The following is a 13,279-nucleotide window of genomic DNA, read 5'->3' as shown; positions in this document are numbered from 1 at the left end:
AATATATAATTCCTCCTATTCCTGCTCGGTTGCTGTGGAGACCACAGTTTAATTAACCACAATGCTGATGCCCTGCACACCACAAAGCTGCCTGTGAAAATATTACAGATGTCTCTATACGTGTCAGTCCTGCGTTTATTTTTTGGTTTTACTCACTTCCAGAACTTGCCAAAAGTACTCGATGGGCACGTGGTGCAACCTGGCGTCATCATTGTACAAGCCATGCTCACGCTTCCCACAAGGGACGGACTGGGAGGGCAGGAGCTACCGAAACTGGATTCCTTGCTACTATGTGCAAGCTGGATGGAAAAACCCACATGCACAGGGAATTTCTGGAGAAGAACGGGGAGAGATCAACCTTATTTAGTCTTCCCAGGACTTAGCTTGGAAAACCCACGGAGATACGGCTTGTGTGATCCCAGTTACTTCTGTCTTGTGGACTGCAGCTTGGCAGGAGGCAGCGGAGCGGGTGCAGAAGGTGGCTACAGATCTCACCTGTGTAAGGTTAGCTCCCGAGACAGCCTCCAGCTGGTCCCTCTGGCAACCTTTGCAAGGACCTGGGCTTGGAAGGGGTTTTACTTTCCTGCTGGAGACCTGTTGGAATATTTCCACCATACCCAATCTCTGGTTGAGGGCTGAAGCTGCTCTGCTTTGCTCTGCTCCAAGCCCCTACCCCCCTGTAGTCCCTCCCCCGTGGGAGCACTGGGGCGAATCCATTGGGAAAGCCTCCTGCACAGCGGGAGGTTTGCAGACCCCTTGCTGCACCCCGGATTTCTCCAGCTCCTCATCTCCAGGGGAGCAGCGGCCCCAGGAGCTGCACGGGGACTGGGGAGAGACCTGCGGCAGGGAGCTGGCACAGGCACAGGAAATCCAGCTGTCAAGAAGACTCCAGTGTGCTTACCCATCCCTGCCTCCCGGCACCTTTTTCTGGTGTGCATTTGTGTTTCAGACAGCGCTGATCCTGCCGGCCAGCCCTTACCTGCCAGCATCTGTCAGACACCGCAGTAAAGAGTAGCCCCAAGGCACAAACAGCCCGCCATAGGGGCCGCACCTATATCCACCTCCGTGATGCAACGTCTTGCTGTGCAGCTGCTTGCCTCGCTGCCAACAGTCCCTGCAGCTCCGCTGGAGACCGGGTCTCCGAAGTAAGAGCTTTGGCACCTCCCCAGCTGTTTGCTCAGCCCCAGCCATGAAAGTGAATCACAACAAAAGCCACCAAAAGCCTTCTCCTGCTCCAAGGAGAGAAGTCCAGGAGTAAAGGCTTGACTTGGTCAGTTGAGAGAAAGAGGGATGAGCAATATGAAAGACCTGTCCCCATGCCCTCGCAGCTGCTGTCACCATGCGAGCCAGGGAGAATAGGAAAACTCATCTCAGCTCCTGTCAGCAGGGCAAGAGCCAAGCCTGGACAGCCACCCCAGCTGCTGTCACGGGGACCCCAGTGAAGGTGCGCCATGGTGGGAAGTCGAGCCGTGCCCTCATCAGGTAGAGTGCTGTCATGGGGTGTTGCTACAGGGCTTGGAGGCAACACGATCAACTGTGCTGCCACACTGTATTGTGTGAGACAACAGATGCCAGTTAATAAATAAAAGGAGGACAACAGGCAGGGTGTTTATGGGGTCAAATTTAACCAGTTGGGTCCTGGTGAGAGCCAATGCAGGATAGCTCTGCTTTTATCCCAACAATAGAATCCACATGGGCTACACCGGCATTACCATGGGCACTCGCCCACATCCCTGGGAGCAGCGTTAGCACAGAAACCACTGCAGAAACCCAAAACTCAGCCAAAGACATGAGAGACACAAGCTCAGGCCCCAAAGGGCCAAAGCTGGGGGACTCCAGAGAAGGATGAGCCATCTGACTGCTCCAAACTTTCAGATCATCTTGACCTCATAGAGAGGGACTCACCTTTCTAGCTCACAAGGAGGGTTTATTTTTCCTGTTGGAAAATTTAGACTGTCATTCCCATTCCTGAGCTCCTCAGGGTGCTGGAGGAATCCTTCACTGTTTTTACAGTTTGTGTTGCTTCCCCTCACCCTCTGTTTTCCTTTTCCTCTTCTCCGTGACATGAAGCTTACCTAAAATCTAGGGAGGGGAGAGGAGAGGGGGGAACAAGATACTAACTCTGGCTCAGCATTTCTGTAAGATCTCCAGAGATACAGGCATGGTATTAAGTGCCCTGCAGGGTGCAGGCACAGGGAGAGCTGGGGGATTGCCCTTTGGGCCAGCCAGAGCTGGCTGAATAACTCACATCACTCTTCTTCACCTTTTCCATGGGACTTTCTGGTCTCTTCATCTGGGCTCTGATCTGACCATGCATGGCAGCCAGGACGGCTTGGATGTGTTTTTCTGGGATGGTTTCAGTTGCACTTTCTCAGTGCAGGAAGTTGATATCAATAGATTTTCTGCCCTTTCTGCTCTCTCAGGTAAGGTATTAGTATAGTAGGGGATATTTATTGCTGAAGAAACCTATAAGATGCTCTCAATGAGCTCCAGCTTGGCAGGTAAGAAGCCCGTTCACAGCCTTGCCAGACTGCCGGGGACGCTGCACCTTGCCTGACACCCATTTGGCCCATGTGATGGGAACTGAGCCTACGATCGATCTCCAAAACACAGGATAGCTTTAAAAAGCTGGTCAGCAGGGGGCTGTCGTCATGACTCTGATCCCCATGGGACATGCAACATGCAGAGCAGCGGGCATCTGTTCAGGCTGGGTTTGGCGCGTAGCAAGGCTGCTGTTTTTGGGGTGGGTATTGCACTGCCAAAACACACCCGGTACCTCCTCAGTGGCTTGTCCGCCAGCTTGGTGACAAGGGGGACAGCACTCTTGGGAACAGCTCTGGCTTGAGGGCCATAAATTGCAGCCAGTGGGAACAGCAAAGGCGCCTCGTTGGATGGGGTGGGGGGCAAGAGGCATTGCTCAGGGCTGCCTGAATTTATGGTACCCTCTGGCTCCTTTAGCAATGGATGCTTTTGACATAGGACTCAAAGCAACAGCCTTAGAGGGGGAGATAAAAGGCTGGGAGAAAAGAAAGGATCATCTTTTTTCTCCTCTTTCATTTTTTTTTTTTTAAATCAGCAGAGGGAGAGGATGCACCATGGCAACACCAAGCTCCTCGGGTGGGATGCTCAGCGATGGAGGCCCCGTGCTAACCACCCTTCTCCGATCGCACAGCCCTCAGCAAACCCTGCTGCTAGGCCATCCCTGCCTCCTCTGCCCCACGCATCATGCACCCATCACCAGCGCTGCCCGCCTGGCTGGCAGGAGAATCCATTCCCAAGGATGGGATCAGCCACTGCCTGGGCTCCTCAGTGCAGAGGAGGAGGCGGCAGGGAGGGAAGGGAGGAGGAGGGTGACCCTGTTAACAAACCTCAGCTAAACAGGCTGCTTGGGTCTGTACAGGCAGAGCCGATGCCCTCATTGATATTGAAATCAGGTGCAATCCATCACTGGGCAAACAGGCTCCTTTCATGGGAAGTTGAAAAGAGCCACTCTCAAAGGGAGGGGGAAAAACTTGTCCAGGGGAAGGGCGAACCAAAGCGTGGCAGGTGTGGTATGGAGAGGGATGCTGTCTGCGCCAGACGGTGATTCATTGCCGACTGAGCGGTGCCTTGCCATTGCCAGGGCAGGCGCAGAGTGCAGGCATTAAAGTGTCCCCTTGATGGTGGGAGGACAGCAGACATGGGGACATGTTGGCTTTTGTCAGGGTGTGGCGACAATGCTGGCATCGCAGAGGGAGAACAGCTTTGGTTTGCACCCCAGCATGTTAAAGTCCCTGCTGGAGGAGTCAGCATGACCAAGGTGGACAGTTCATGGGTGTCAGGAGAGGAGATGGTATTGGGTGCAGCCATGGGACATATGTCTCCTGGGCCACCCTGACACCTTTCACCTGCAACTGAGTTCCCACCCCAGTGAGCAAAAGTACAACTTTGCACTTTCACCCGTGGGCTCTGTGGGTCCCTGTGGGACAGCACAGAGCTGCTGTGCGTAAGGCGAGTTATGATGAGCCTTTTCACTCCTCATTTCAATCAGCATCCCTGCTGCTCCAGGGTGCTGCTGGGGGGGCAGGGCTGCCACCCGCACTGGGGGGCAACACCGAGACTCCCTTGGGAGCTCTGAGGCAGGGATGGAGACCAGACCGCAAAGGCCCTTGAACTTGGGTTGCTCTCAGATCTGTAGGTCTAGCTCGACATTTAAAAAAAAATAACAACCCAAAGTGAAACTGAGTTTGGTTTCCTGTGTCTCAAACCAACTTTCCACCGAGCTTGAGGGCCACTGCTGGCTTTGGCACACTCTGATGTGATGGGCACCACGTCCTGTGGAGCGGGGCGTGAGAGCTGGATTGACGGGAGGAGAGGACACTGGGGATGGTGACCAGCCTCGTGAGCTCCCCAGAACTGCCTCTCTACTGCGGACAGCCTGTGGGCTTGAAGCACAGTTATTCTCACCCCGTGGGGTCTTGTCTTTCAATGTGTGTATCAAGGGTCAGCCCAGAGTCATCCCACCGCAGCTAATGCTGTTCAAACAGAACGATGCCAAATCTGTCCCAGCATCTCAGCACTCAGCCTCTGGCCTCGGCTCTCCGCACCTGGACGCAATCACTGAGCCGGCCGGAGAATGGGAAAAAGCCGTTGGATCCAGTTCACCAGCAGCTGCTGTTTATTTACCCAGGATCCTTCCTACTGAAGAAAGATGGAGTGGGGGACAAAGTGCTTCCCACCCCCTCGGGGCTGCCATCCAGGGATGATGCGGGGTGCGGGGGATGCCCTGGCAGGGGGGGTGACGTTCTCGGCAGAGCTGTGAAAGGGCCGTGGCAGGTTTGGCCTTTCCCAGCGCAGCGCCGGGGGCCCGGGGGAAGCCCACATCTGTGTGCGGGGGAGCTGGGCCAGCGCTGGTGTCCTGCGGGGGCGGGCGGCGGAGGAAGCCAGCCGCGGGGCTGCAGACCCATGCTACCCCGTGGAGACAGGGGGGCGATTTCAAAAATTGCATTCTTCTCTGCTTTTCTTTTTATTTTTCCCCCCCCAAAAAAGAAAACCATACAAGCTCTGGAGTTAATTAAGCAAAGGACAAAGAGGCTGGGATGTGCTTGGGTACAGCTATGAAAGCAATTCTGCTCCAACGGGAAAAGAGTTTTGCTTCTTGAAGGCTTCCCCTCGTGCGGTGTCATGCTTTGCATTGGCTGTGGGACGAGCCCTGGGGCTGGCAGGGTTGCTCCGTGCCGCCCGTGGCATCCCCCATACTCCCCCTGATGATCATCCCTGATGATGTGAGCGGGGCTGAGCTTGGCTTCATTGCTGTCATAGGGTTTGTCACTGCAGCAGAGAGGGAGTTATAGCCGATACCAAGCCTCTGCCCTCTCCTTGCCAAGCAGACTTGGGCATGTCATGCCCCTGCTTTGTGCCTCATTTGTCTCTCTGCCTTTTGCCTGCTCTATATAAACTCTAAACAGTTTTTTGGCAGAGCAGCTCTGTACAGCACCTTGCACCATAGTGTGCTAGTGAGACTTGCAACACTCCCACTTCAACTTACAACAGTGAATTGAAAGGCACATGAAACAGTAGTCCACCAAGGGAATCTCCTCTTCTAGCCCTGCGATTAGGACATTTATCCCAGGATATGGGGTCTGCCACACCAGAGCAGGCAGGCATCCCTTGGGGGAAGGAGAAACATTGCGGGCTGCATCTCTGCCATTGTGCTCAGCTGACTGATGGGAAGGGGAGTGAAGGGGAAAATTAAATTTGCACCCTGAGCCTGGAGATTAGTTTCCCCTTATTGTTGTAGGAATAATTAAAAATTGTTGGCCATGTTGTTCCTTTTCACCTTCTCATAACCCACTTGCTGTATTTGATTCCCCAGCCTCACCCTGATAATTACACGTCGCAGTGTGCTTTTACGGTCCTGCACATTCCCTGTGACCGCGGGCTCTTTCTCATTTCCACCCTCCCTTTTCACTCCACCATTTGCTGGTTGCACTTTGCCTGCCCGCCTTAGCAAGGGTCCCTCATCCCCCAGTGCTGGGCTGGGAAGATGAGATGGGTCCCCATGGACCAACGCAGGGCAGTGACGGATGCCCACGTTGTCCTAAATGGCTGAGCACAGGAATGGAGGGGACAGAGCCACCTCCATGTGATGCTCTGCCAGGCTTGCCAAGGAGCAGAGCTATTATCCCAGATGGGGTATTGCTGCTTTATTCCTTCCCATGTTCCTGGAGCTGGGTTTGACTGGGCTCTGCCTTGGCAGCCCTGCATTGCACTATATAGACCCCAGCTGAAAAATGCAGAGAAAGCTGCTGTCCCGGGAAGGCACGCTCCCGGCCCTAGGGATCAACAGCATGATCCAGGCGGGAAAGCACGAGCATCACTGGGATGAAGGCTGCCAGACAAGCAGGGCCGGCGGGGACCAGCCCTTTCGGCCACATTAGACAAATAAACAGGGCTGGCGGGGGCTCGCAGGCAGTGACTGGTAGTGGTTTAACAGGTCACCCAGCCCCCGCGGGTGCCATCTGCTACTGCAACCTGCGGGTCCCCCAGGGCTGGCGGGAGGCTGTGTGTGGGGGTCCCTGAGGGGATGGGGATGGCGGGACAGGGATGAGGAAGAGGAGGAGGAGGGAAAGCTGCTCCTGGCAGCTTTGGGAGTGGGGCTGGCGTGAGGCTGTGAGCTGGAGAAGGCATATTCTGGCAGAATAATAATGAAAATAAACCTCACTAGACTTATTTTTAGCCCTGCTGATGATGCTAGGACTATTTAGAGGCTGGCTGACACTGTGGTCTAGGGCTCTTCGACGAGCCCCAGTTATCTTGTGTTTTGTCCTTCAATTGTAAGACTTGGTGGGAGAGAGAGAATGATTTTTGTGTGTTGGTCAAGGACCCTGTGCCTAGGATGGCTGAACCCTTTGGTGTGGCAAATAATAAATACAAATAATGATTCACCAAGAAGTTACTATGTCTGATACAAACTATCCAGCTGTTCAAATGGGGAGAAAGAAATCCACAGGGGCAAGGTTGTTGGGGCATGGACTTTGTTCAGTCTAAGAGCGAGATGGATGCAGGATTGGGCAGGTAACTTGTCAGACAACAAGGTAGATGTTTAAGGTCTTTTCCAAATACACATGGGCGATGTCAGTGAAAAAAACACTCCACCATCCTTGTGGAGATGAAATGAGAATCAAAGAAGAGGAGGCGGTAGGGTCTTGCTATGGGAACACTGGAGGGGGAGATGGGGTAGCAGGGTTTGAGTGACAATGGGCAACTCATTAAACTGCACAAGCTCCTATGGGTGGACGGGGGGCAACAGCGATGCTGCCTTTCTTGCACGGCACAGCCAGCCCCCTGGGATGTGTCCCAGCTTTGCTGCGCCGGGTCAAAGAGAAGGACCTAGAGTCAACATGATGCACAGCAAACCAGTAGCTCTTACATTTCAGTCTGTGCAGTGAAGCAACTTTTAGGGAAACTAACAAAAAACATTTTTTTAATGGCTTTAAACCCTCCCTGCAAGAAGGTTTGACAGGGCAAACACATGCAGACCCATAAATTAGCTGTAATAGCTGAAGCCCCATTGTGTAGGCAATGGCTCGCAGCACACAACAGCTACTCTCAGTTAACAATGCGAGGAAAGTCACTCTGCACATTTTTTATCCTTTGACACAAAGTGCAGCTGCAGGAATACCTCAAGCGGGATTTTAATAAAAGACAATCATGTTCTTGCGGCTCTGTGCATTTGAGAACGAACCCGTGGAGATAACGGGCCCGGGCTCACAGTGATAAACATGTCAAGATAATTAAAATTATGTCTTTCCTCTAACAGAAAGGGCAAGATCCTCATCTGATGCAAGCTGCTGTAGCTCCGTACGGTCAGTGGAGTCACTCCTGCTCACTCCACTGGAGACTGAGCCCATGGAATTGGCAGCAATGAAATGGGATCCAGCAACCAGGCTCTGCGAATGCAGCGTGGTCAGAGAGGTCGCTGTTTGGTTGTGTGTGCCAAATTCTCATCTTTCCCCATCCAACATAAATCCAGGATTTTTGTATGTGTGTGCAAATGTCATTTAGGAGCTAAGCTGAAGGCAGACAAGCTGCCTGTGCAATAGGGGAGCCAGCTTTCAGGGCTGCAGGCGATGCAGAAAGGACTGGGTGCTAAGTGAAGGACCCAAATGAAATTTCAAAGTGGGAATGATGCTGAATTTGGCCAAGAGGCTGTTGCAGGGAGCAGGGGCAGCAGGAGAGCAGGGTCACACACATGCTTGCGAAGGGCTGGGGGCAGCTTTCACTGGGATGAGAAACACCAAAAGTCCACAAGACAGCCTGGGCCATTCCCGGAGGACTTTCAGGCGGGGAGAAGTGCTGGAAAATGGCAGCCTGAAGGAAGAAGTCTGGAGGAGCCTCTGGCAGCAGGAGGGGAAAGCAAGCAGGCAGGATTGCCCTGCAGAGGAGGAGCGGGAGCGTGCACGGGGTCGGTGTCAGGGCTTGTCGGCACAGAGGAGCAGAGCAAAGCTGCTATTGTGGAATAAAATATGCTGGAATGTGGACACGCCTATTCCAGAATAAAGCTGCTTTTTCCTAATTTAACTTAATCCACTATTTGTTTTTATTATTTTTATCATCATCAGATGCAGCTAATTTGGAAAAGCTGTTCCAATTAATTTCCCTGCATAGACAAGCAGTTACACGCTAGAAAGCCTTTGTCTGTTCGGTGGCAGCCTGACCAGCAGCTTCTATTCATTTCAAAACCAGCTCCTTTCTTCTTCCCTCTGACCATTTTTTTCTACTTTGCCTCATGAGACCATGAGGGGAACAGGAGTGAGATTTTTTCCTGGGAGCATGGAGCCTGGTAGCCCTGAGTCTGGTAGCCCTGTTTACAGGAAGAAGAGCAGGAAAAAAAGTGCTATTTAAAGGGAGGGAAGACAAGGACCTCAGGAGAACCAGAGTCCAGGGCAGTGGTCAAGGAGGCCACAATGACCACATGGATGGCCACAAGGGACTTGGCATGAGGTAGTGTCTGCCATCCCCTCTCTTTAGACTATTTAAGCCTTGGGTATTGCACAGCCTGAGACCTCAGCAAGGGAGCAGGAGGCTGGAGTGCACTGGGTTGCCCACATTGGAGAGACCCACAGCTTGAATCAGGGCCAGAATGACAGATGTTGGTGGCACCGAGACTATGCCTGGGATGCATCCACGGCACTGGATGGTAGGAGCATCCCGTGCCCCGGGTGGGGGGGGTGCAGTCATTGCGCTGCTCCTGGTGAGGCAGAGCTGGCTCTCACGGAGCCCAAATGTTGCAGAGGAAGCTGCTGAAGAATGATCCATCCTTTTCTTTGGCTTGGAGATAAAAGCAGCTCGCAGAAGCTCAGGCTTTTGCACAGCTCCTTCTACAATCCCTCTCCGGCTTTCGGCCAGAGTGAGCTGAGACTGGGGGGAACTGCACGTAGGGAAAAAACAAGACACAAACCTCTGTCTCCAAGCTGATTTTCTCCCTTTGATTCTGCAGACTGTCTTTTTTCGTACTTTTTTCCTGATCTTCCACCCTTTTGCTTTGGGACTCCACCATCACCTCACTCCATCCCACGTGGTCATGTCCTTTGGCACTTCAGAGACTTGGCTCATCCTCCTGCCAACTGGCAAATGTTGGGAGGCCACAGCTATGCATTCATCTCCAAAAGCAACCTGAAAATGGTCCAGTCCATAGTCCCCTGTGGTCTGGGCAATGGAGCCAGTGCCAGCAGAAAGAGCCAAGCATATCCATTGCTTGTGTGGCAAGGAGTTTGTGAGATAGAGACGCTGGGGGAGAAGGATGCAAGCTAAAAACCCAAAGTCTCCTGCCAGGTGTTGGGTGCACCTAAAGAGATGGCAGTGGCTGATACCGGAAGGAAGAACAGCCAGATTTTCTCTCTTCCAGGCAATTCCTACGTTGTTTGTGAAGTCTCTTTCCCTCCCAAAGCTTGACCTTGAGACACACTATAAATGCCTTAAAATCTTGGTGCAGGACTGTAGCAAGCTATTTCAGCGTGAAATCAGGTTATCATTTGGTACAGTGTCCTTTCGAGATGGCTGTGTTCAGGGGAAACTCATAGGCAATCTCCCCATGCCCAGCCTCTGATAAGTCGAAAAATTAAGTCTTCTGCCTCACCAATGTATTTGGTCCCTCTCAGCCAGTGCTTGCTGGAGCTGTACCTCTGTGCTAATAAAGCCTGGTACTTTGTAGAGGCAGGCCCACAAGAAAACAACAAAAACAGCTTCAATAAAAAGGATGTGCTGCCAGCCCTCTCCCTTCTCCCGCAAGTGTTTGTACGGTCCTGATTTCCGCACAGCGACTCTGATCTGCAAGTCGTATTCACGACCATAAAACAGAGATTAGTTCTTATCTCTGGCAGGCAGCAATATCAGGCACCAGCCTTCACTCCAGAGCGCTGGCAGCCGAGGACCAGCCCAGCACATGAAGATGAACTTGTTGGAAGAGGAGGAGGTAAACAACACGGGGAAAACCAGTTGTGGGAGGTGAACCTGGAGGATGGGACGATGCCAACCTGCCCTGGGCTGCAAGGGAGCCCCGAGCCCCGGCGCAGGGCAAGAGGCAGGGGAGGAAGTGGTGATTAGACACCAGCATCTGCAATCAAGAGGCAGGAAGCGTGATCGCCGGGAAATGCTCGCCTCTCTTACCGTTCGCGATAAGCCACCGAGTGCCCTGCGGAGGAGGCACCCAGCCCTTCCGTGCCCCCCGGCACGGTGCCCGGCAGGCAGCACCCAAGCCCTGTGCATGCAGGCAGCTGGTCCTTGCTGCTGAGCTACCAGCAGTATTTCCCCTGGTTTCCCGTGGCCACTAATTGCCAGGGCTCCTACAGAAATCCTCAAGCCTCTTGGCTTGCAGGAGAGGTGTCCCAGTAGGCAAGTGTTCCCAGCATCAGCCCTTCCCTTTCCCTGGCAGTGGGGTATCGTTGTACCCGGATGGAGAAGCTGTATAGACAGGCAAAAACCCAGGGCTGGTTTGGAGTCTTACTCATAGCAAGACAAACACAGCTCCGCTTATGTAGGGGTTTGGATCAATTCAGCAGTGGCGTGTAATGGAACAGGCTTTGGTCATCAGGTGGCTGCAGGAGAGAAAGAGCAAGAGAGGGAGAGTGAAAGAGAGGAGGGGAAGAAGAAAAAAGAAAGAAAAAGAAAGCAAACCAAAAGAAAAGAGAAAGAAAGAAAAAGAAAAGAAAGGAAAAAAGAAAAGAAGAAAAAAGAAAAGAAAAGAAAAGAAAAGAAAAGAAAAGAAAAGAAAAGAAAAGAAAAGAAAAGAAAAGAAAAGAAAAGAAAAGAAAAGAAAAGAAAAGAAAAGAAAAGAAAAGAAAAGAAAAGAAAAGAAAAGAAAAGAAAAGAAAAGAAGAAAAGGAGAGAGAGAGAGAGAACCCTTTTTGAAAGCCTTAAACCTGCCTCTTTATCTCCCTAATCTGTATTTCCCCCCCCAAAGCCTCTTTCTGTACAGGATGAAAGCAGATTTCTCCTCTTTATTTTCGTTTTCTCTGTCCTTTAGGAAGGCATTTGCTCGAGACTAATTGAATTTTCTGCCCGTGGAGAGAAAGACACGACACAGAGTGAGTTAAAGTCCGACACCAGGACAGGGCGCAGGAGCCGTGTTAACTGGTGTGGGGGACAGCCCCTCACTTAACAAAAGTGTTTAATTCTGTCCCCTCTTGTTAAGAAGGGGCGGAAGGAGGGGATATTTATTCTGTTCTTTTCTCAAGGTTTTTCCTTTCGGGTCACAAAGTGCCCCCCACGCTCCCGGCCCCCCTCCTCTCCCCGCTTTTGTGGCAGCAGCAGCTGGTGAGTTGCAAAGGGGACAGGCTTTGTCTTTTGACACACTTGAACATTTCTGCATAGAGCTGGGGAAACCTTTCCCTTCCCCACCTCTCGCCTTTCCGGGCAAGGAGGAGGGAGTGTGGGGCAAGCGGCAGAGTTACGGCCGGGGGGATAAAATGGCACAAAGGGTTGTGGAGCTGTGGTGGACAAGGGATTGGGGCCGGATTGTGCGGGGTTGCAGCGAGCAGATGGTGATGGGCGCTGGGGAGGGGGTGGGATGGCCCGGAATGCCAGGGAGGCTTGTGTCGAGCAAGCGGCTCAAGGAAGGGAGGAAGAAAGCAATGCAAGAGGCAGTGATCCCTTAAAGAAGAGTGCAGGAGCTGTCTCTTCCGAAATCTGACAAAGAAACCTCTTCTTTCCCTTTGTGACCCTCCCAGGGATGAGCCTCAGTTAATCTCCTGGCCACGACACGTGGAGGATTTGCTTGGTTTGTGCTACAAGTCCATAAAAAGAACTGCTTTTTCTGCAAGCAGCACCCTCAAGTCTTCCATGAAGGACGTACAAGCCCTTCAGTCCCTCCATGACGGGTATGCAAACCCTTCGATCCCTCCGTGAAGGGTCTGCAAACCCTTTGGTGCCTCCACACCTCCTCCATCAGGGCTGAACCCTGGGAACGGGTGCAATTCAGCTGCATTTGACACCAGGACCACTGCTACATGTGAGGAACACTGTGGGGCAACCCAGCGGTGGTGGCCTGGGGCTGGAATGAGATCAGTCTCCTCATAGGCATGAGCAGGAAATTGGGGCTTGACCCCTGAGCTAACCCCGCAGCGGTTAGTGTAACCTGTCTGCGCCCGCCCCATACCGTATGGGTTTGCAGCCTGCGAATGGCCCCAGTGCCTTCTCTGTCCTGGGCAAAGCGAAAAGTAGAAAGCTAAAAACCAGCTTAAAGCAGAAAGCTAAAACCCAACTCTCTCGTGAACTCACAGCTTGAATTGAAGACTCTGCTGTCTTCTCCACGACCAAGCACCTCGTATGAGACCCCCAGCCCTTACCTTGGGGCAAGACCATGTCTTTATTCTACAGTGAAAACTAAGCCCTTGCAGCCTAATTGCTGTTATGGGTGTTTACCTACAACTGATACCCAACAGCCTGCACCAGGAGAAGTCCTCCCTTCTCAGGCTGAAGATGGGAGCATGTGTGGACACTAAAGGATAAGCCTCCCAAATTGCAGCCAATGGCCTAATTAAAGTCTGTCTGGCTCTCCCTTATACTGGTGCAAGCTGGCAGCTTGAGTGGGTGGACACTGGCATAAAACCAGTATGAGGTGAGTGAGAACAGAGATGTGAGTTTCAACTTTTGCGTGGCACTGGAGACTTACACGAAGCTTTGGGAAATGCCTGCTTCCGCAGGAGCTTTCAGGAGAGTCCTTATGAGTGGAAAATAAATAGATACATTCATTATCCAAATTGTCTTATTTTTGTGGTGCCTCTTGAGTAAACCCACT

The sequence above is a fragment of the Platalea leucorodia genome (assembly GCF_965183815.1).
Source record: "Platalea leucorodia genome assembly, chromosome: 5".
In the NCBI taxonomy this organism is placed as follows: domain Eukaryota; kingdom Metazoa; phylum Chordata; class Aves; order Pelecaniformes; family Threskiornithidae; genus Platalea; species Platalea leucorodia.
Note: the sequence above shows the minus strand (reverse complement) of the source record.